The sequence below is a fragment of the Gambusia affinis genome, linkage group LG12, assembly GCF_019740435.1.
Source record: "Gambusia affinis linkage group LG12, SWU_Gaff_1.0, whole genome shotgun sequence".
NCBI classification, from domain to species: Eukaryota; Metazoa; Chordata; class Actinopteri; order Cyprinodontiformes; family Poeciliidae; genus Gambusia; species Gambusia affinis.
This window is the reverse complement of record NC_057879.1, coordinates 13,760,824-13,783,057: the sequence shown is the minus strand read 5'-3', so window position 1 is coordinate 13,783,057 and position 22,234 is coordinate 13,760,824. Positions and strand designations below refer to the sequence as shown.

At 36.1% G+C, this 22,234-nt stretch overlaps 1 protein-coding gene across 2 annotated transcripts in view; it reads left to right on the top strand.

Annotated features, from left to right (window-relative positions):
- tnr (tenascin R (restrictin, janusin)) overlaps positions 1–22,234 on the top strand; it is a 213,418-nt gene that overhangs the window by 42,276 nt on the left and 148,908 nt on the right. Inside the window, exon 1 of one of the 2 annotated variants that reach the window (XM_044134451.1) lies at positions 1,425–1,655. The exons of the other annotated variant lie outside the window; for it this stretch is intronic. The gene's annotated coding sequence lies outside the window, so the exon portion shown is untranslated. Of the gene's footprint in view, positions 1–1,424; positions 1,656–22,234 lie in introns of those variants that run through there. 2 annotated transcript variants of the gene reach the window in all.

The window sequence follows — 22,234 nt, the reverse complement described above, 5'->3', positions numbered from 1 at the left end:
TATCCAAATTGAAAAAGAGCCGTCAACTTTTTCACCAACAACACTTTTGCTGAATAACATCCTCATTGTTTTGGATTTTTTTTTAGATAGAAAAATAATAAAATGCAAATGGATAACAATGAATTGACTGTAAGTGTAATATTTAAAATGAAAACAAAACCCAACATCAACAAAAATTTGGCAGTGATAAAAACATAATTATTATGCATCTAAAGCTACCACGGCTGATCATTGTAAATAAATCTTAAAAGGATTAAAAACTTAATTAGATATGACATACATATTAAAAAGGATAAATTATGAAAGATTTAGGTCTAAGACATTGCTTTTGTCCAGGGAGGATAAATCTGCCCCAATCACCTGTTTATTTTCAAGAATGTCACAAACATTTCCTGAAACTGTGGTGGTTGGTTACATCGCATCATCATCATTAATATGTAGTAAAGATGATTCTGTTTTCACGAGTTCAGCTCCAAAAACTCTTTTGTGACAGAAAAGTCTGCTTTAAAATGACTCGTGTTTTAAAAAACAGCTGACCAGATGTTTTATACATTCAATGTTTTTAGCTTCCCTTCACTTAGAATATATTTGCATATTAAGAGGATAAGAGACCTACAAATTGCAACATTTATCACCACCCTAGATGAAACAATCCTTTCCTGATGGTAGCGCTCTGTTTGATGAGAAGAATGCCCTCAGTTTCCCAGTCAAAGAAGCCACTTAAAGGCTAGATAGGAAGAAAATGATGTGGATCAGGGTTGTCAAACTGAATGAACATCTACATCTCCTCACAGTTAGAGGGATATTATTAAAATTAAAATAACACTTGCAATGAAACGTTAGTTTAAGCCTTCTCTTAGATTTTCTTCTTATAACATCAACAATTATCAATGGTTGATTTTAACAAGTAACAGGAGGAAACTGAAAAACAAGAATATCTGACTAGATGTGTTTCTCAGCAATGCATGGTGCTTCCAATGGTTTCCCCCTCTCCTCTTTCTAGCTGATGCAAGCTGAAATTCTAGAGCAACCTTGATGTTCTCTTTTTTTGTTTAAATAAATAAATATAACAAAATAAAATATATAAATATATAAATTCGGACCCTCCGAGCAGCACGGCCACTAGAGGCTGCACAAGCAAAGATACATTGATCAGTTCTGAAAGAGGTGAAAGCCAGAGGAATCAATTGAGAAAGAGCAAAAAAAACAAAAAAACAAACAACAAACAAACAAAAAAAAGCAGATGGTGAGATCGCATGCAGTTCAACTCTGCAAAAAAAGAGTGACAGAGAGAGGGGATAGCTGGAGGGGGTTGCAGGGGGAGAAACCGGCAGCCAGAGTGAGAGCATCTTCAGCTCGCTGGAGAGAAAGGGGGAGGGAGAGAGTGAGAGAGAGGGAGCGGAACGCCAGGCTGCCCATCCTCATATTTCCTTGTGCATCTGTGTGAGGCTGTGTGAGCAGCAGAGAGGGCTGAGCACATCTGACTCTTGTGGAGGCAGCAGGGACTCATTCCACTTGGCCAAGAGAGATCGATGCTTTTACGTGGAGCCGCACAGGACGGCTGAGCGCCCTCCTGCAGAAAGTCTGCACAGCGCCACCAAGAAATTAAAGAGAACACGAGGCAAAGACTGAGTCCATCACAAAGCTCCAGCCGGGTAAGTTAACTTGAGCTTTTTTTTTTTTTTTTTTTTTTTTTTTATTTGAATGGAGCAGAGTCTGATCTGCACGTGTGAGCTACTTTGTGGTAAGTGTATGTCTACTTATCTCGGATCCTCACTCATGCACAGTTTTGCACATTTATCAGCCTTTTGAAGTTGCTGCATCATCTCAGTTTTTAATTTTGTGCCAGAGCATTACAGTCATCGTCTAGGGCAGGTGATTAACTGGGGAGGCTCGGCATCAATCAAGGCGTTATCACGCCGAGCAGAGGAAATCACAACAATAGTTGCCTAACGACCCTTTATTGTTGGGTTGTTGAGAGGATATTTTGCTTGCAGTGTGGTTCAAGTGTGCTGCAGGAGCTTTGTGTCAAAACCCGGGAAAATGTGTCTGCAAAGCAAGTCTCCCTTGAACAATTTAATAAGGGTCACTATTTAAGCTTGCTTTGAGGAAAATAATTGACTGGTTGATGCTTTTGTCACATTGTCATTGTCTTAATTGAAGTAGATGTTTGTTGAAAGTGACAGGTTATTACTGTAGTTTTAAATATATTTTTTTGTCTACAAAACAATTAATAAATAAACAACTGTAGCTCTGAATATAATCTTCCTTAATGTTAATATAACTCTTAACATTCTGAGTTGATGGGACTTCTTTTTTTTGTAAATAAAGTGCAGTTAAGCCCCAATTTTTTCATAGCCTCTTAGTAGATTTGCAGAATTGGATTTAATCTATTTTTATCCACCCAAAGAGTTTTTTTTCCCCCCTGATAATAAGTAAGACAAACATATCACAGAAGATGATTTAGGAATATAAACGTAGTGTCAAGCTTATAAAGAAATAACATTTATTTTTTACTCAAATTTTACTAGAAAACATGTTAAAACTCATGCCTTTTTAAATGACAACTGGAAGATCTCTATTGACGCAACTGTCAAACCCTTCTTATGAAATTGATGACTAGCTTTTTGAATGTTTCCAATGGACTTTGAGTCAAAATGTGTCAGGATGAGCCCAGAGTCTTTCATGTTACAGGATTTCTTGTTATCATCTTAATCATTTACTCAATTCACTGATTCTCTATCAGATTAGGTCAGGACTCTGAATTAGACACTCCAAAATGTTACTTTATTTTTTATCGGAAGAAACATGTGGATAAAATTAATGGATCACCGTAAATTGGAATCCACTATGGATATAAAGACTTTCAGTCTTACCTGCAGTTTCCTTATTATCCCAGTTGCTTCCTTTCGCAACCCAAAAATGACCTTTTTTCTGAGCATGATTGATGTTATTTCATTAATTTATATGCACTGTACTATTTTGACCGTAATTATGAAGCTTTCAGACTGTTGGAGAAATTAATTAACTTGTGATTTTATCTCAGATAATTTAGCATGTTTCAACTACTCTCTCTTGCTGGCATTTAAAGTTGATGTTGATGTACATACATTGAACTGTGGTTTGAAATACTGTGTCCTGCTTGAATGATCTCCTCATCCATCTGAATGTGTTTCCATTCCTCTTTCAGTTTCTGCTCCTCTGCCTTTGTAACACCCCCCGACCACACACCACCCAGTGTTTGGCTGTGAAGGTTATTGCCATATATCGAGCTGGTTTAATTTGTCAAAGTCCGACAGACATATTGTCCATGGTCAGAACAGGAGAACAGGTTGGGGTTGGGGATTCAATTCAGTTAGATAATAGCACAATATTGAAAGCAGAGGTGATGTATTCAGCTCTGGACCTGTCTGGAGGAGGACAGACTGAGAGGGGAAAAAAGGCAGATGTGGTGAAAAAGCAGAGAGAAAACCATCATTTCATGTAAACGCAGAGACTGATCGGTTGATTTCCAGGGCCTTTTTTTTTTCTTTTCTTTTTTTCCAAGGTGATATGATGCTTGCGAATGGGAAGGCTTGAGGTTTTCATTTCTCACACAAAGCTTGGCTTTCCGTCTCTCCCATGTGAGACCACTACCGTTACGCTGAGACACAAAATGTGAGGGATCACTCACTCTTTTTATCCAATCGTTCTACTTGTGATTGCAGTGGACCATTTTTCTGAGGTTTCTTCACCTCAATGGCTATTTACCTGTTCCAAGTCTTTGCACTGGCTTTTATTGTCACATGTCTATTCAAAATCACATCAATTTGGTCACATGCTTAAAATCTTGTCCTGATTAAATAACGATGATGTCAAAGTTTAGTTTAGCATCTAAATATTAGTTTGTCCAGTGTATTTTACCTTCTACGTTGTTTTTAAAAATTGGGTTTCATGTCTGGATTTCTTATTCTATGTTTAACACATTGTTAATTACATCTTACAGAGACGAACAATCCAATCTGTACAAATACTTGCTCAAGTCCTTCCCACATTCTAGTTTGCATTTATTGAGAGTCAGTTTAGATAAGAGCCTGCGTTTTAGTCTTTGAATTGCAAATGGTTTCAGTAAATTACTCCAGGAGCAGGTGATATTAGTAAAATATTTCTCACACTCCCTCCTTTTCAGGGCTATCACTGCTGTTCTCTCTCCTTTCTGACTCTTTTCCATTTGTTCACTGCCAATGGGCAGCTGAACAAGATTGCAATTGTCTGCGTTATAATTAATAATTTACATAATGCTTTATTTTGATGGGAATTTTATTCCCCCACCATAGCCCCCCCTCACGTTAATGTTAATTGTGTTAGCTAAGCTATACGGTCATTACTTATTGTTAGGAAGAGATTTAAACGCGTACATATCCAGCTGTAATTATCGACTGCGGCGTTCATCAGATAATGTGCAGATTTAAATACAGGGGAAGAGAAAAAGCAGAGATAGAAATCTTTAACCATTGGTTCTAATATCCATCACAGTGTATTACCAATTAGAGTAGTGCGACTCTACTACAGAAACAGCAATCTGGAGGTTGTTACACAAACACGAAAACAAATGCTTATAATTGAATTAGGGAGATTGTTTTTTTCATATTTTTAAGAACCGTGTCTGTTGCCTGTTTTAACATTATGTCAGTCTGTGTGCTGAATCCTGCGTAGGCTGCTTTGATTTATGTTTTCAAGGTGAAGGAGCAAGACACGGGCATTTATCTGAACAAATGCCAACTTTTTCCTCTCTGTCACTTTCCTTCCATCTTTTGGTTTACATGTTCTCTGCTACTTATCTGCTTTCCTTCACTTACAGTTCTCTCCATGAGATGTCGCACGTATAATAATCCGGCTTGTACAGCTTCTGAGTGTGCAAGATGTGGATATGAAGTAAATTTCATGCCAAATTAATGTGTATTCATCACCATATTGTCGTTGTATATGGTGAAATAATTTAATCAACTTTGCCTTAAATTTAATTTCGGTTAACGGTATTGCACTCTTTTATACTTTTGTTTATTTAAGGAATGTGTCCTCAAATCTGACTTGAAAACAGGTTCAAATTAAGATCTAAGAGTAATTAGATTAATGTGCTACGCATAGCACGAAACTTGCTTTGTAAAACTCTGTTATGATTATAGTAAATAATTGATCTATTATGTATGCTCCTGTTAAATTGCTGGGGTCTTGTGATGGCACATTGAACCACAATACAAACTTTTTATACCTTAAATGTGACTGACATCATGTAATTTCAAGTTAAAGACAAACATACCTTTTTAGGGTAAAAATATAAAATCACCTTTAGGTTAAGTTTAAGTAATCATTCTTCTTTAGCAAGATTGTAACACCACACCTCAACTTGGCGATATTCGCCTACTCTCCCTTTTTACTATTTTCTTCCAAATGTGTGAGGAAAGCTATTGTCTACACTCTTTTTAAGGCCATTGGACTGACTTACTTGAGAATTTAGAAAAACCTAGGTAATTCTTTTTTGTTTTGCACATGTATAATTACAGCATGGCCCTATTCAGCAAAACCCACTTCTTTAGTTTGAATAGAAAGTTACACATCGACATACTGGTTAATACCCACAAAGACGCTTTTCATAAGTGGTGAAAACACTTTCTACAAATGAGATGCTGCTGTCCAAATGTTTGGTTCATTGCTCATTGCAAATAACAGATTTAATGGAGCTGAGATGTCCATATTTTGCCAACCTGACAATTTGAACAGCTTTACTTCAGCCAATTCATTAGAGATTAGTTTTTTCATCATTACACAGATGATTTATTCTTGTATCTTTAGCTAAGCACTTTGATTTGTGCTTTGATTTGTTGGTAGCACTTACTGATGTTTATATAACTTCATATATTTGTGTGGCGAAGGCTGCAGAATCTGGTAGAACTCTTTTAAATCACATATTTAGGATTTTGACTCTACAGTGCAGGAGCAGCATTGATGTTGACAGCAGCAACAAGCCAAAATACGAAGAAAAGCAATTCTGAAAATTGTTAATGATACTGCAAAAACAAGTGGGATTCTTTGTTTGAAACTTTTCATCGAACAGTTGAAGTTAAATTATATCAGGGTAAATCAAACAAAAATATAGTAAAATTGTTGAACTACAATACTTGTTGTATTAGTATTTTGTGGTTAACAATTAAGCATTATGCAGTATTGCTGTTTCCCCCAAACTCTTCGTTTGTCAAGTAAACACAGCTAAAGTAAAAACATTTTTTAAAGTAATGTTAAACATTAGTGATCTAATGTATATTGATATAAAGCTATATTCAATAAATTAGTTGTATTATTAAAAAGTTAATTTATTCCAGTGACTCAGTTCAGTAAGTGAAACACATTGTATACCAGGTATATTTGTTGCACTCAGACTGTTTTCAAGCATTTCTTATAATTACGATGGTTTTCTGCATACAACAAATGGAAACCCAAAATCTAAGATTTGAATGTGGCATCTGATAAAAAACCAATTTTAAAATAAAGAATGTGAGGTTAGTACGGTAAAAAGTATGTTTAATATTTTCTTAAAGGTAGTTGGTTTCAAAAAGTTATTTTAAACAGAGAAGTGAGCTTTATCAGAATGCATTTTATAATTTATTGTTGATGGAAAGATAGAGGGTGGTAGAATAAAATAAAGCAAGTCTGAAAGAAAATAATTTTGAGACTGGAGCCAAGGGTCGCCATCCTGTGGGGAAACAACACTAAACCTATGACCAAAGCTACGCTGTAATAGTTTGAATCAAATGATGTGTCAGAATGGTGTAACCATTGTTCCAAGGTAAATCCAATTGACCTGTGGTTTAGCTAGAAAAATGCTGTTCATAGGTACTTTATACAATGTAACTGTGAAGTAGTTTCAGTTTTCAGAAATCCAGACTGCAAAACACTGCATTTGCAACTGCTGCAAATTGTAGCTTGACTAAATTGAATACAACCAAATATGTCACTTTTCATATTTTTACATCCTACCTTGTCTTATTCCATTATGTAAAATGCTAGCTGGTAACAAAATCTGAAAAAAAAGATCACAAATAGTTTTGCATGACACTGTATGGGTGCATTGGTATTACATTTGCATATGCAGAATGATTTTCTGACAATGGTTTTAAAGATTTGAAGAAGTTTCTTTTTTGAAGAGCATTTTTGATTCAAATTAAGAGTGAGGGGCATCAGTATAAAAGTGAATATGGGATTCAGCCCAAATCAGTTTATCTGACTAATGCCACCAACATGCCTAATATATGTAGATATTCATGGATACCACCCACACCATAACTTGCAGATGATTTTACTTACTGTCTTCACTGAAAACCGTTGACGTGGTTTGAGGATACTGATCGTAATAATTATGCTCATAGTGTGCTCTAATTAATGAAAGTTAAGGCTGCTCAAATAAATGCTTGAGACAATAAAACATTCAGCTTCACTTTTCTCTTCTTGCATTAATCGTTCAACCACACAGCGCTTCACAGGGGTCCAATTCACCAACAGGAGACGGGATGATTGTACCAATTATGTTCATCTTATCAAGAAGCTGGCTGCTTCAGAAAGAAGGCAGTGTGCGCGGGCTTCTCTTCAAATTCAGCAAAAAAGGGACATAGACAGAAGGGTTGATAGAACAACAAGTTTTCAGTATTCGCCGAGAATGGGATGTCTGATTGAGCGAGGTGCTGTAAATTTCCCATGTGCAGTTTGTGAACGGTGTAGAGTGACAGCGCTGAGTGCGGGTAAGACAAGAATCAATAAGGATGTCCAAGACAGCTGCTCTCTGCTATATGCAGGAACACCAATAAATGACATTTATGTTTTCAAACTGTTTTGATGCCATCTACTTTGACCTCACAATCGACTGAGCTCTTAAACTTGTTGGAAGTGTATTAAAATAATTGCGCTGCCTAGCACAGAGGATTTATGGTGGTGGGACAGGGAGCGAGTATTGGGATTTTAAGGCCTTGTGGTAGTTTTTGTTTTACTGTGTGTTAAACAGTGAGCGACGAGAGCGAAAATGGAAAACCTGATACGATCATAAAACGCAGGGAGAAATCTGAACTGCCCACTTGAAATAATGTGGGCAAAATGGAGGGCTTTACAGTCGAGAGGAGTGGAGATCTTTCTTCTGTTCTTTCCATCCTGTACCTGAAAGGCGTGATTTCCACACGGGACGACAGAGTGGAACTGATAAGCCTCTGATTTATATTATAAAGTTCCTTAGAGATGTGTTCACCTTGGTCTTTACTTTCAATCTGTCAAATCACAGACTTATAAATTTCTTCTTTTGCCAGAGTGCTTGAAACAGAATAGAGAAAGTTCAGAGTTCAGCCAAAGCTCCTTGTTGAAGTGTTGCTGGTTGGTTTATGTTTTTTATTATGAAGTACTTTAGTAGAAAGGTTTTATTTTTATCCTTGCATCTCCCTATGTTCTCTATGTTTTACAGTTGCTGGGGGAGGCCATGTTAATGTTCCTCATTAGCTAAACTGCATGTATCTAAACTGAAATTCTTCCACTTCAGCAGCTACTTGGCATCTGTTATCTCCCCCTTGTCCATCTTTCTCACTCTCCCATTTCCTCCAGCCTTCAGTTTTTTGTTTGTTCATGTTCTCATATGGCTTCACTTTCAATTCCAGAAATAATCCTTAAAGGTTTTCCATCTTTTTCGCAATCTTTTCTTTGAACGATATTTACCGCTCCAGTCACATGCCGGTGTTTGTGCATAGACTTTAAATCAGTGCCAGTGCATGTGTCTTGTGATATCTATAAGCACATTGCTGCATGCATGTCCTTTGGGAGAAGGGAGTGTTTCAGATGACCTCTGTGCTGCTTGCTTTTAGTCCCTTACTGTAAAGTAAAAAGCCTCAAGTTCAGGCCGGAGCCCCCTCCAGGCAGCCTGTGAAGAATGTTCATATATACAAACACAGCGGCTCAAGAGACACCTTTAGCTGGAGGGTAAAACAGCCACGGCTCACCTCGTGTAACAGCTGTGCTGCAAAAGGACAGGAAAAAAAGCAGATTTTTTGAGATTGTGGCTTGATGCAGTTTAAACTAGATATGCAAAAGGGCAGTGTTATTTCTCTTCCCAGCACATAGTGATAATTTATTGCACATTAAAGAAACTTTGTTACCTTTAGCTGTTTTAAAAATGTGGTATACATCAGACAAAATTTGACTTTGCAATTTAATGCCTAGAAATTTGCTTCCGTCTCTTCAAGAAGCTGTTACCTTTTCTGACATTCCCCATCAGCATGTCGTCACGACCATGCTTCTCATTATGCTGTTAACGAACCAATGACAAGATGTCATTGGTTTTATTTAATTTTATTTTTTGACATTAATTTCAGATGGATCTTTTTATGTATTAATTGTTGTATAAAGGCCTCATCTAGGATTTTATTATTATTATTATTATTTTTATTTATTTTTTTATTTTTTTACATATTGACTTCTTCTGTACTTAATGTCCGGATGTGCTTTTCCCAAGATCTTCCCAATGTCGTATGCTTTAGTTTGGAGCTGTGTTCATTTCTGGAACACGGAGCTGAAAAATGACTTGATGTTGTATATTCTGAATTGCACATACTTGTTTGGACAGATAATGTGGCACCTTCAGACATCTATAAATTCTACCCAAGGATAAAGAAGACAGTTGAAGGACTACGGTTTTCTTACAGGTATCTAGGCTGATTATTTATTTTATGAAATTTTTTGGGTGATTTTCACATTGTTTCAACAAGCAGAAGCTGATCCTTTGGGAAGTGTTCAAATATACCAAGTGTGCTTTCAAATAAGTGAATAATACATCAGTAGCTTAAGAAGAAAAGAAGAAAAAAAGAATATATAGAATGCGCTTTCTCCCCAAAGAGAGTAGTCATAGTAAAATTATCTACAAATGAAAATATTTGGTAATTCAAAATCATTTTGGGAATAGTAACTGATCTCATGCAGGGGTTTGTGTGTAGAAGCTAGGCTTTAGGAATCCAACATATTGAAACATATTTGAACGTCTCCCTCTTATAAAACCTAGACTAATTAGGTGAAGACAAACTATTCGCTGAAGGAAATTGGCCCCTAAAATCTGGCCTGAATACATTAATTATTCTATAGTGCAGGTTCATTGTGATTTGAATTTGCATTTATAGAGATTTTTCCAATGGCACAGTCTTCTTGAAGACAAAAGGAAATAGTTTAAAATAGGATACTTTGCCAAATAAAAACATATGTCAACCACATCTGCATGTTGCAGTTATAAAGGCATCTGGACACAGAGATAAAGGGCCGGAATCAGTTCAGTTACTTGCTGTATAGACTACAAACAGATTTTACCCTGAAATATTCTATATTTGCAAATGTTTTCACTGACACAGTGTACATGACATGTCTCCTCTCCTCCCCTAATTACTGTGTCAAACTGGCAGCCTGAAAACAAAACTGTCAAGTCGGAATAAAAATATCTTCCCCAAGTTATCGTGGAAGAAAACCTGGCTGCTTTTATTCTCAGAGAGTGAGGAAGACGCAAAGTCTGGATGGAGTGAGTAAAAAATGTCTTTTTGATGTTTAAGTACATCATCCAGTGTGTCAGTGTGGAGCGAGAAGTGAAGAGCATGCACGGTGTCGAAAGCTTTTGCAGCCAAAGATGTTTTTAAAATCTGTTGGGGAAAGTCCAGATTTGGTCTAAAAGTCTACGCTTTGCCACACAAAATCTACTCTGCTTGAGCAAACATCACATCAGCCAAATTTTTCTGTTTTAGAAACTGGGCTGACAGGGAGAATTTGTTTTCTGTTGTCCAGTTGCTCTTTGAAACCGTTGACATCCCATATGGACAAATTTATCTAATGTCAAATTGACAAACCTTCTTCATAATAATAGAGTACCGTAATGGCTATAGGACAGTCACCATTATCAAGATGTACCCATGTACAAGACAGAAAGACACATTTGCCTGTCTGATGTTTTCTGTTCTGTTTCTGCTGGAAGTTCATTTAGTGCTATGGAAATTAATTGGTGTTATTTTAAGCAACTTGTATATTAACAAACAAAATCTAAACATTTAGTTTTATCACTATCAGATGTCCGCTTGGTTGTTGCAATTGATACACAAATGAATTGATGCCAATGACATTTACCCAGTAATGTCAACATTTATGGTTTGAAGGCTCAGATGTGGGCTGAAGAATGTCGCTTTCATAATCTACAGTTCTATAAATTCTTTATGCATGTGATGGAGGTGGTAAAATAAAACCAACACTGTTCATTATGAGACCACAACTTGCTCATTAATGTGCCTATGCAAAAATAAACATAGGACTTTGCAATCCCAGCCTTACTCTATAAAAAGCAGGCTGGCAGAATGATGTGCTTTTAAGATTTGAATACTGCTAACAAACTTAGCGTTGTCATTTTTAGTCAGGTTTTATTAAATCAAAATAATAAAGATGTCTGACAGATACCCATATCATATCTGTAAGACTTATGTTAAGCCTCAGTTGGAACATATGCTGTGATTTTCTTTAAAATTACATAAATTAGGTCGCGTCATATGCTTTTGTTTTTAGCTGTTTGTGTGAATTGCATAACGCATAATATTTTTCATTAAGTTGCCATACTAAAATAATACCATATCGACCCACACCTTGAAACAGCTCAAGAGACTCTAAACAATAAAAGCTGATGTATTGCTTTTAAGTATAGTACATACTTTTGCTTTCTCTCAGGTCAACATATTTTGTACAAAAAAATCACTGCCAAAAAGAAACATGGTTGGCCCTCATCATTAAATTGATACTGCATTCAATATCAATCTACTGGCATCGAGCATTTACTTAATATTGTCCAAAGCTCGATTAAAAAGCTATTCTCATTCTTATTGGTCAGTCATGGCTTCAATTATTCCATTTTTACATAGTGTCAGATATTTTTTTATGAAAGATTATACATTTAATTTAATATGCAGAACAGAGCAGTTATAGGTAGATATGAATCAGATATCACTTGTAGCAATTTGGACAGAATATATTTTGTGGTACGGAAAGCGATATTCATTATTTTTGCAATAAAACAATATGAACTTAGTGTGAGAAACTTTGTATCCGTTTTATAACACTGCAGCTTTATTCTGTGGTGTCTTGCTCCTCTGTGTCATCAATAGGTTAAAGCTTTTGAGCTTTCCTAAAATAATAATAATAATAATATATAAGGCAAGCATTTTTGCAAAGAAATCAGATTTCCCCTAGACTACTACTTTGAATGCACAAGAATAATTTTCAAGCCACCGTTTAGAAAACAGTGTTTATGCTGCATTGGAACATTTCCTGCTGTAGGCTGTACAGTGCCGGAGCTACAAGCTTTTGAAAATATAATTGCCGATATTCACTTTCAATATTTTGCAAGGAACCAAACTTCTTTCACAGTTAAAAATATTACACAAGAAGGCAGCAATTTTCACAAGTTTTTGTTCTTTGCGGTCTGACTAAAAATCACTGCTCTGGAGCTGCACTCAGATTTCACTGCAAACTACTTTAGTTATTTTTTATTCAAACAATTCAGTGCTGTCTTAATGGTTGAATATGTGTGGCTTTGTCTGTTGTGGAGTTCTAAAATACTCATCCAAACCCAATGAAAAAGACACATTAAGTGTTTATACAGCTTTCTTTTAGTCTTAGAATTTATTATTGGAATTTCCATTTAAATAACAGATTTTTATACACAAATGACTGCTGTGCCAAAGTGTTTCCAGTAGATTTAATTTAACAGAATTTGACCTTTGAGTCTGAAATTGCTCTTGCTGTTAGGTTAGGAAATTTAACATTCTTTTTTGCTGAATTTGTAATCTTATTACATTAATCATTTTACAAAGCATATATTTATCAGTCTTAATAGTTCCGGAAAGTAATAAAGTATTTTCTGTTGGACTTGACCGAAGACATTACAACCAAAAACTAAAATGTAGCACAAAAGTTATTCTTCCTACAATATTATATTCTTTCATTCAATTTTATCAGATTTCTGCACCAGCAAAGAAAGTGCAAGGAGCAAGTACAAATACACCTACATGAAAACATTGTATAATAGAGCAGACTTCAGCAAGTATTTATATTATGTTCTATTCCAACCTCATATACCGGATTGGTTTAGATTTTTAATTTTTTTATTTCTTTGATGGGTTGGAGCCAGCAGTCGATGCAGCACATAGCTAATAATACATAAATGAAAACTACCCATTACCAAACTCATTTCTAAGCCTCCGCTGCTTTTATGATGATTTATATCATACACACTGGGCATATTTTCTTAAAATTAATCAAGCAATTGCAACTCAATATTTTGGAGTCAGAGGGAGACTATTGTAATGAGGAAGGATGAAATGCAGCGCTGTTTTTATAGCTTGTACTAATGGCATTTTCAGTCCTTAAAGAACAATTATATGAGAATACTTTATTATGTAACCTTATGCTACTAATTTTTGAAAATTAGAATAGCTAGGGAAAGTCCAGAAATAAATATCCTCTCTATGAAGAAGAAATGCTGAGGTATCATGAATTGATTTATATCCTATGGAAGTGAGACTCTGAATCAGTCAATATTTTTACTCAGATTGATCAAGGGGAAAAAATGTCTTTATCAGGGGAGGCTTTGTTTGTATTGCCAGCATTTTACCGGCTATACATATGGTTTCCATGTAAGCAAAATTTCAAATTAGAGGTAATAAGATAGTAGTCTTCTGGGATTTTCAATAAATTGAATCAAAATCACTATGGAGTCCCATAATGATGACCAATGGGAGCTGTAACTGTTGTTCATGCCTTCAGAACATCTCTGTAATACAAAAAAGTCAATATCACTTTCAACTCCTATTTCATATCTATGAATTTACTCGTGGTACTATAGTGTGAAAACACACAGCTATAATTGCTTATTATTCTTATACTATTCTTATTCTTATAAAAGAGAGAAACTGTTTTCATATAATTATTTCCATTGCATCCAAAAATAAAATGAGTAGATTTAATATTTTGAAACTAGACATTTACTCTTTCTTCAGTGTTCTATTAACCCTTTTGGTGAAAAAAAAAAAAAAGATTCTTTTTTTTTTTTTATATTTTGACTTTAATAACTAATTTTTTGTAAGATATGCAATGAGGGGGTTTCTCCTTTCTTTTCTTGTCTCTTCAGGGTTTCACCACATCAAATCATCTGTCTCTATTTGGTTTAGTGCTTCTCAGTTCGGGTTCTCAGGCCCCTCTGCCCTTCATGTTTTAGGTGTTTTTGTTCTGCCACTCACCTGACTTGATTAAGTGGGTGATTAACAAGCTTCTCCAGTAGTTGATGGCATGCAGAGGAGGTGATTCAATTATTTGGATCAGGTGTGCTGGAACAGAGATGGATCTAAAATATGCAGGGAGAGGGAGTCTGGGAATCATAATTGAGAAACATTGATTTAGTCTCATCTTCTGCATCTTCTACCTTTGCATAAACTAACTTTGTCCTCTTTCACCACATCCATAAATCTTGTTTTTGGTCTTTCTCTTGGGATCCTGCCCTGTAACTTCATTCTCAGCATCTTTCAACTGATATAATCAGTGTCTTCCCCTTGAATATGTACAAACCATCTCAGTCCAGCATCTTTGAGTTCTTCTGCAAAATATCTAACTTGAGCTGTGCCTCATTCCTGATCATATCCATCCTCATTACTCCCAGAGAGATCCTCAACATCACAACCTTCAGTTCTGCCTCCTGTCTTTTCTTTACTGGCACTGTCTCTAAACCACACATCTCTCACTGATGTCTTGTACATACATCAGTGTACATCCCTGCATTTCCTTTCATTCTTACTGATACCCTTTGATCACATCTGACACCTTTCTCCACCAAACATCCAACACGCTTGTTTTCCCTTCTTCACTTCTTTTCCCCATTCTCCATCGCTGATCTGGACTTTTGAGCCTAAGAATTTAAAGTACTCTACCTTCGTCATTGGTCATGTACACAGATATTTTATGTCTTTCTGGGCCTAATATTCAGTCCTCTCTTTACCATAACTCTACCTCTTTGGCTTTTCTTCTGTGCGCATCCTACTTTCATTGCAGATCACAAAATCATCTGCAAACATGAGTCATGAGTCAACCTGTCCACCACCAAGGCAAACATGAAAGGGCTTAGATCCGATTCTTGATGCACTCTCACCTTCACTTTGAATACCACTGTGGTCCCCACAGCACACCTCACTGCAGAATCACAGCTCTCCTGCACCACTCCAACATTCATCTCTGCCAGTCCTGTCCTCATTAAATGATTCTCCCTTTGTACTTTCCTGTTAGCATTCTTAAAGCAAAAAAAATGCATCCATAGCTTTAAAAAACAAAAAAATAAATTGAGTGATCAAGCAATTTCTGTACTTATTTTTGTACTTTTCTTTATGTGAAATAAATTTCAACCTCAGATTTCTGGTGGTGGATTAAAATGTGCTGCATGACTGCTGTAAATTCAGTAGATCCTGAAGCAAATAATTAAAGCTTTCCAAATGTGTTGGGGTTGCCTTCTGAAACTTTTGTAACGTAATAAACAAATCACAGCCACAACTAAGCTTTTTCCTTTGATGTGAAAGAAATATTCAAAAATAGTCCAAAGCAAACAAAAACATATTGCTACTTAGATTAGTTTTAAAGTTACCTAAGCTCTAGATTAGTAATTAGAAACATAATACCATACTACACAGAAAGCAATCTTTTGACAAATATACTTGTACACAATGTATACCAGTATGTATGTTAGGTCTGATAATGAACTCATTTTAAGTGCATAAGCATGGCAGTATGCATCCACATATACTCCTATCTAGGTCAAAGGGATTCTGTGCTATTTGTTACAAAACCAATTAACGGGAGCAGTGATTCTCTAATACCTGTCCATGAATAGCTGAGAACAGAGCGTCAACAATGCAGCGGCAGTTTTTTTGCTACTTCTACACCTTTGTAGCAATTACATCGGTGTACCTTTAATTATTGTGGTGGTATTCAGCCACTAAGTGCTTGAAACCAAATGACTTCCTGACAGCTACCGGGTCACAAGCCAGTATGTACTGCTGGGCCGCTGATTAAATTCACCCAATAATTAAGCAGACATCATTGATTCCCTGCGGAGAAATGGAGAAACAGAGAGAGCATGTGTGTGAGAGAGAACCTTTCTCTGTGTCCCCGTGCTTCCTGTAGCCCCTGCAGCGTTGGGCCAGTCAGATATGCGTAATTTGGGAAATGAGTAAAAGTCGATTCCACTTAAATAGACAGTGGTGGTTGGACACATCGATGTTCCATGTGTTGTTGACTCCTGTCATTTTCCTCCTCTCTTACTTCCTCTGTGTAATCAACAGAGAGATCGAAGCGCATCAAAAGCTGTGTCCCAGATTGTGACTGTTTGAGTTTAACATGACGGGCAAGACTTTAAAAATAAATTTTCAAATAGTAGCACACTATGAGCGAGATATGTCTTTGTGCGAGATTCTGAACACATTACCAATTCATGCTTTTACAGTCACGAGGATACCGGTTTCCTCATGGACCCATTATCTAACATGTAAGTGTTTTGCACATGCTAGTAAGAATGAGTGAATCTAGAACTAAATTATGTGGATTCAGTACTGCTATTGTCCATGCCATTCTTTTTTTTTTTGTCTCTGCCAGTGTTGTTCGCCTGCACATTTCTGTTGACAGGCATTGTGCACACCACTCATTACTGTCACCCACATTAGATTGCCACAAAAGCTGCAAGCTATTTTCACTTACTGTAACTACTCTAGTCATGCAGCTTGGGTTTCCAGAGTTTGCAAATGTCACTTTTTCTGTAAAAAGTAAAAACTGGTGAATATTCCAATAACCCTTGTCATAAAAAGCTGAAAAGGGAACAAAGACAATTTAGCTTGAATGTGGGGAAAATACCGTTGACTTTCTTTGTTGGAGTAGGATAAACTATTCTACGTGTTTAATAATCAGTCCAATATACAAGTAACTTTAGTTTAAAAGTTCTAATGCTCTGATTAAATTTTTGTCACTAGCAAGAAGCTATGAAACAGGAACTTCAGCATCATTAGCCAGTGGCAGGATTCTTGTTTTGTCTGCCCCTCTCTTCCATTAATTGTTCCTGACCAGCAGGAAGTGAAAAGTGTTTTTTTTTCTTTTTCTTAGTGTATTAATCTTATAGCATTCACATCCACAGGTCATAATTAAAGCTTACACTTACTTCACCAAATGAAGTGTCATGTTGGGAGGAGCTAGATACTGCTGTGAAAGTGTTTCTGTATAAAGAAACATTTTAGCATTTTAATAACAGGAGATCTCATAGAGTTATTGTACAAGCTGATTTTGCTGACTGACTATTCAGAAGAGAAGAAGAAAACAAGTGAAAGAAAACCCTTTTTTTTTTACCTTGATATCAGTGCAATTATTTTGTGCTTGTCCCACAGAGAACAATTATCTAAATGAGGAAAACAGCAGATCTCTGCACTCTATTTCTTTAGAACTTCATCTTGAGATATGATTCATGGTTTTCTTTTTCTGTTGTATGGTTGGTGTTGCTGTTTGAATGGGAGTATCATTGTCAGTGTTGGCACACACAGTTATTGCGGCCACAAGAAACTGTGCTGCATGAGTGTCAAGAGTCCTGGCAGATCTTAGTGGCCAGGAGCAGATGATGATACTTAAGTCTCAACATTTGCAGTTTAATAGATAGTAGAGCACACTTTGCTTTTAGGGCTTTCACTTTCCAACAATGTATGGTGCATGGTGTGTTTCCACAACATCAAGATTTATGTTTGGTTCAACATAAACTTTTTGTGAGATTTGCTTAGTAACTGTGGTAGCATACAAAAGGTGACAGATCATAAAGAGTCATCAGCTGAAGGTGTCAAATACAGTATCTCTTTAGCAGCTAACTTACCTAAGCATGTGAAAGTCTAACACTTTGATATCAATTGTATGATTATATTTTGCAGTTTCGTAATTGCTTTTAAAAGCAGGAATGTGGGTAATAACCACAATCACAGCTTAAAAGGTTATTGTAATGTTATGTTTTTGCATTTAACACAAACTCAAAGCAATACATAAATCATTACTCTTATTTGTGTGTAAGTTGATTATGATAAAAATGTTATTGCTTTTTCTTAATCATATTAACTTTCAGTGTCATTGTGGTTTCATTCTCTACACACTCCACTCAAGCTTAGCTTCACTTAAACACCTTAAGTCAAAACTGCATCCACAGTGTGTCATCAGAGATTTGGTTCAAGCTAATTTCCTGTTTTTCTTAAATGTAATAAATGCATAATAGTCCGTCTTGTTTTTTTATTTTATGAAGGACTTTTTTAATTTGCAGTTTCAACAACACAAGAATATTTAAATATCATTAAATCCAGGCAAAACCCTGAGCCAATTCTTATTTGTTCATAACTTGCATAGATTCTGACTTTAAAGATTTCGTAGAATGGTACTAGTTAATAGTTATTCAGGCTTTATAAATGCGTCTCTCAGCTTTTCTTTTGGATGTTTGCTTCTGTTTTACTCTTTTTTTTTTTTCCTGTCCACTACTTGTATTTGTTTCCATTTTCATTGGAAACAAGCCTTTGCTTGTTGAGCCACAAAAAATATCTAAAATAAAACCCTTATGTATAAACCGGAGTTGAATCATTTCATTCAACTTATTATGATTCTTAGTTCTTGGTTGAAAACATTTCTGGTCACAGTAAAAATTTCAAGGTAATATGAAGCAAAAAAAGCTGAATTATTACATTTTTTAATACAGAGCTTAATCAAATTTTAATACCTGTTTTTAGGATGCTATTTTCAAAGGGTACTTTTAATCTGACTGATGAACACATATTCTAATTGATTGAGTCTAACCACAGAGAGATATAGCTAACGCCTGACTCTAAACTGGGGGACATGATTGATGCTTTTAGTTGAAATGGGTTTGGAAGTTACATTTTTGTGTTTGCCGTCAATAAGTGAGGTCATATTTTTTAAAGTTTTTAAATATCAGCTTCAGATGTCTTGCTAATGGCACCTCCAGCCTTACAAAGTGTTGACTTTGCTTAAGATCAAACATGTGGAGTTTAATGTTTTGCACCCATACCAATATTTCAACCAGGTATGGCTGCACAGCCCAGCTAGTTATTTATTGTTCTGGCAGTGGCATGATCAGTTTTGGATGACATCTGAGAGATGTTTAAGGTGGAACTTTTTGTTGCAGATTTCTGTTTTTGATTTGCATGAGGTCAAAGATAATGGCAATATTTCCACAAATTATTTTAGCTGGGTAACCCACACAGATACAACAGTAACCCTAAAAAATAAAAACCTTTTTGGAATAGGCCAGATGGCGGGTTTTCATGCTTTACCATTTCTTGTTCAGAAACCACACTCCCACTCACAAGATGATGATTTCCTGTTGAAGCAAATTATTTTTCAGGTACGAGAATCCATCTATCTTCCAGTGCCATTCACTAAAGAGGATGAACACATTTATTCTGTGTTCTGCCATCCTTATAAAGGACATTGATTGGTAGGATGGATTGTAGGCACACTCTTTTGTGTGAGCATAATGATTTTTTTAATAAGACAGAAAAAAAAAGTCTGGCAATGTTAACATTTCTCATTACGAAGACTGTCCACCCAGAGAGATTTTGCACAATGAGCTATTCTGTTCTCATCCTCCCTCACTCTGTGTTTGTTGGTCTCTTTCATACTCATAAATTTTCTCCCTTTTTCTCCTCCTTTGTGACATTTAGCAGTTAGTTTTCAAGGGGGCTTTAGTCAACATGCCAAACCTGGAAAAGAACATAACTCTAATCATCCCTGCTGGACACAGATCAGAGCAACTCACTGAAAAACAAACTGTTATGCGGTTTGTTAGTTTTGGATGTCATGCGCTTTGGAAATACTGAACAACAACAACAAAAAAGTGCTTTAGATTTCATTTGGAGTTTGGGGTAAATTATAGTTGGTTTTTCCTTAGGTGAACCCTGATTTCACTTGAAATCTACTAGTCGATAATTTAGAAATGTATTCTTATGAAGTTTTCTATTACCACGGAGTTTATCTGTAAGGTGATTTACAGATAAGAAGTCTGATCAGACTTATGATCAGTATCAGATGCACATTTTTCCTCGAGTAAAGTTGGCAGCTAGCTTTTCAGAGTTTTGCAAAAGGTAGACTTGTCTTCTTATTTAAATGCAGATCCAACAATACGTCCAACTCACAAGATGAAACAACACATCTTATTTTCACAAACATGTAAGTGAATGAGATTGTGTGTGGGAAGGGGCCGGAGGACGGAGGAGTGGCTCTGTTAGAAGAATAATGGTCTTGACAATCTTCAGGTTGTGCATGGTAATGTGCTATTTCCCCATCTGGATAATTTATCTCTGAAGGACCATGAGTAAATTCACTTTGAGTGGTCGGTATTGCTGGAATAGCTTAGGTTTTACCAAGCTATTTTATATTTTAAACCAGAGATTGTCTAAGGCAGCCCATAATGTTCAACAAAAAAACAGAGATAGAACTTGCAATGCATATTGGTCGCATAGAGTGGTAACAGCTGCCTTTGTCCCTTTTTTAAAAAAACAACAACAACAACAACAACAACACAAAAAAACGAAGTAGACAGAGAAAGCCCAAAGTATTTTGTAGAAGGGACTTGGGATTGGTACAAAACCGTATTAGCACTCTGTGAGACACTGGAATGTTTTGAATATTTATTTCGTACTACATTATTAGTATATAAACTGAAATAAATGTTTGTTCATGCACTGTGACATTTCTAAAGTGAGTACATAAAGCCTAGAAATGTTTTTGAAATTATGTTCAGCCACATCAGAGTGGCTGTGATGTGATACCATCACAGTGGTAGCCTTGTTAATAAAATATGGATAGAGACATCTTAGAAGAAGGAGGTCTGTCCTGCAGACTTTAAGTTCATTTGGTAAAGATTCCCAGTCAGTGTTGTTATTTGGGCTACCAGGCATTGTCCTGGATTACACCTGGCTTTGTTCCAGCCATTAATATGGGGCCACTATCTAACCTGTCGACAATCCCATCTTAAGCCCATTTTTAAGCCTATTTCCTACCTTTTTGGGCACGATATATAAATACTCACTGATAACTGTGAGTGTCAAAAGATAATTACTTTTGCTTATCCGGGTTTTGTTTTTTTGTTTTGTTTTATTTTTTTCCCGTGCACAAAGTGAAAAAAGCGACATTTTTCTCTTCGTGCATGCAATAAGTAATCAAAGTAAAGCTGGGCACTGAGATAAGACTAAGAACGATCACAAGTATCACAAGCTGCCTTTTTTCCTTGCTCCTTTTTCTTTTATTACGAGTGTGAAAGGATGGATGCAAAAATACACACACGCACAAATACTGTCATTGCAGGATCACTACTGAACCATTGTTTAATGGGAAAGAGAAATATTCTCTTTTACACATAGGGACAAGGACTCATTACCTACTTCATTTCCAATTAGCAACATGACCAGTATAGAAAATGTAGCAGATTATAGAGACATACTATTGTTGGCTGGAAGGAATTTGTTTCACCGCATGTTGCTGCTCAGATAGGCAGTGTGCCTAGAAACAGCAGTGGTTTTAAGGAAGCAGCACTGTCTTTGGTCTGAGGAAAGTAATGCCAGGAAAATGGTGAATAAATGGCAGTTTTGTTGGCACAGCAAAGTATTTCTCTGAGAGAGGCATGAACAACTCACCAATGGGGCCTAAAAGCTTTGCCATAGCCATAATCAGCTTGATACTTTAAAGTGAAATTAACAAGTTTTTGAGTGATGCAAACTTAGAAGCTATTGTATAACTTTTTCAAAGACAAAACATACATTTCTGTGCTGGATTGTAAGACGTCATATTTTTGTAATAGGAAGACAGGAAATTTCTTACATTAGGTAAGCGTGTCATGCTGGATTACCCCAAAAATATGTTGTCCAAAGTACAAATATTTCTCAGTGCCAGGCTTCACAGTTGAAATTCAGTCTACTTTAGCTGGTTGCCACAAGCAAGAGTGAGATGGAAGTATGGAGGCAAAAAGCCACGAGACAAATTGGATAAATGTTATTTCAGGAGAAATATTTAAATGGATGCAGGAATCTTATTGAGCTAGTCATGCTTGAAATTGGGTGAAATCTTATACTATCAGAAAATGAAAGAT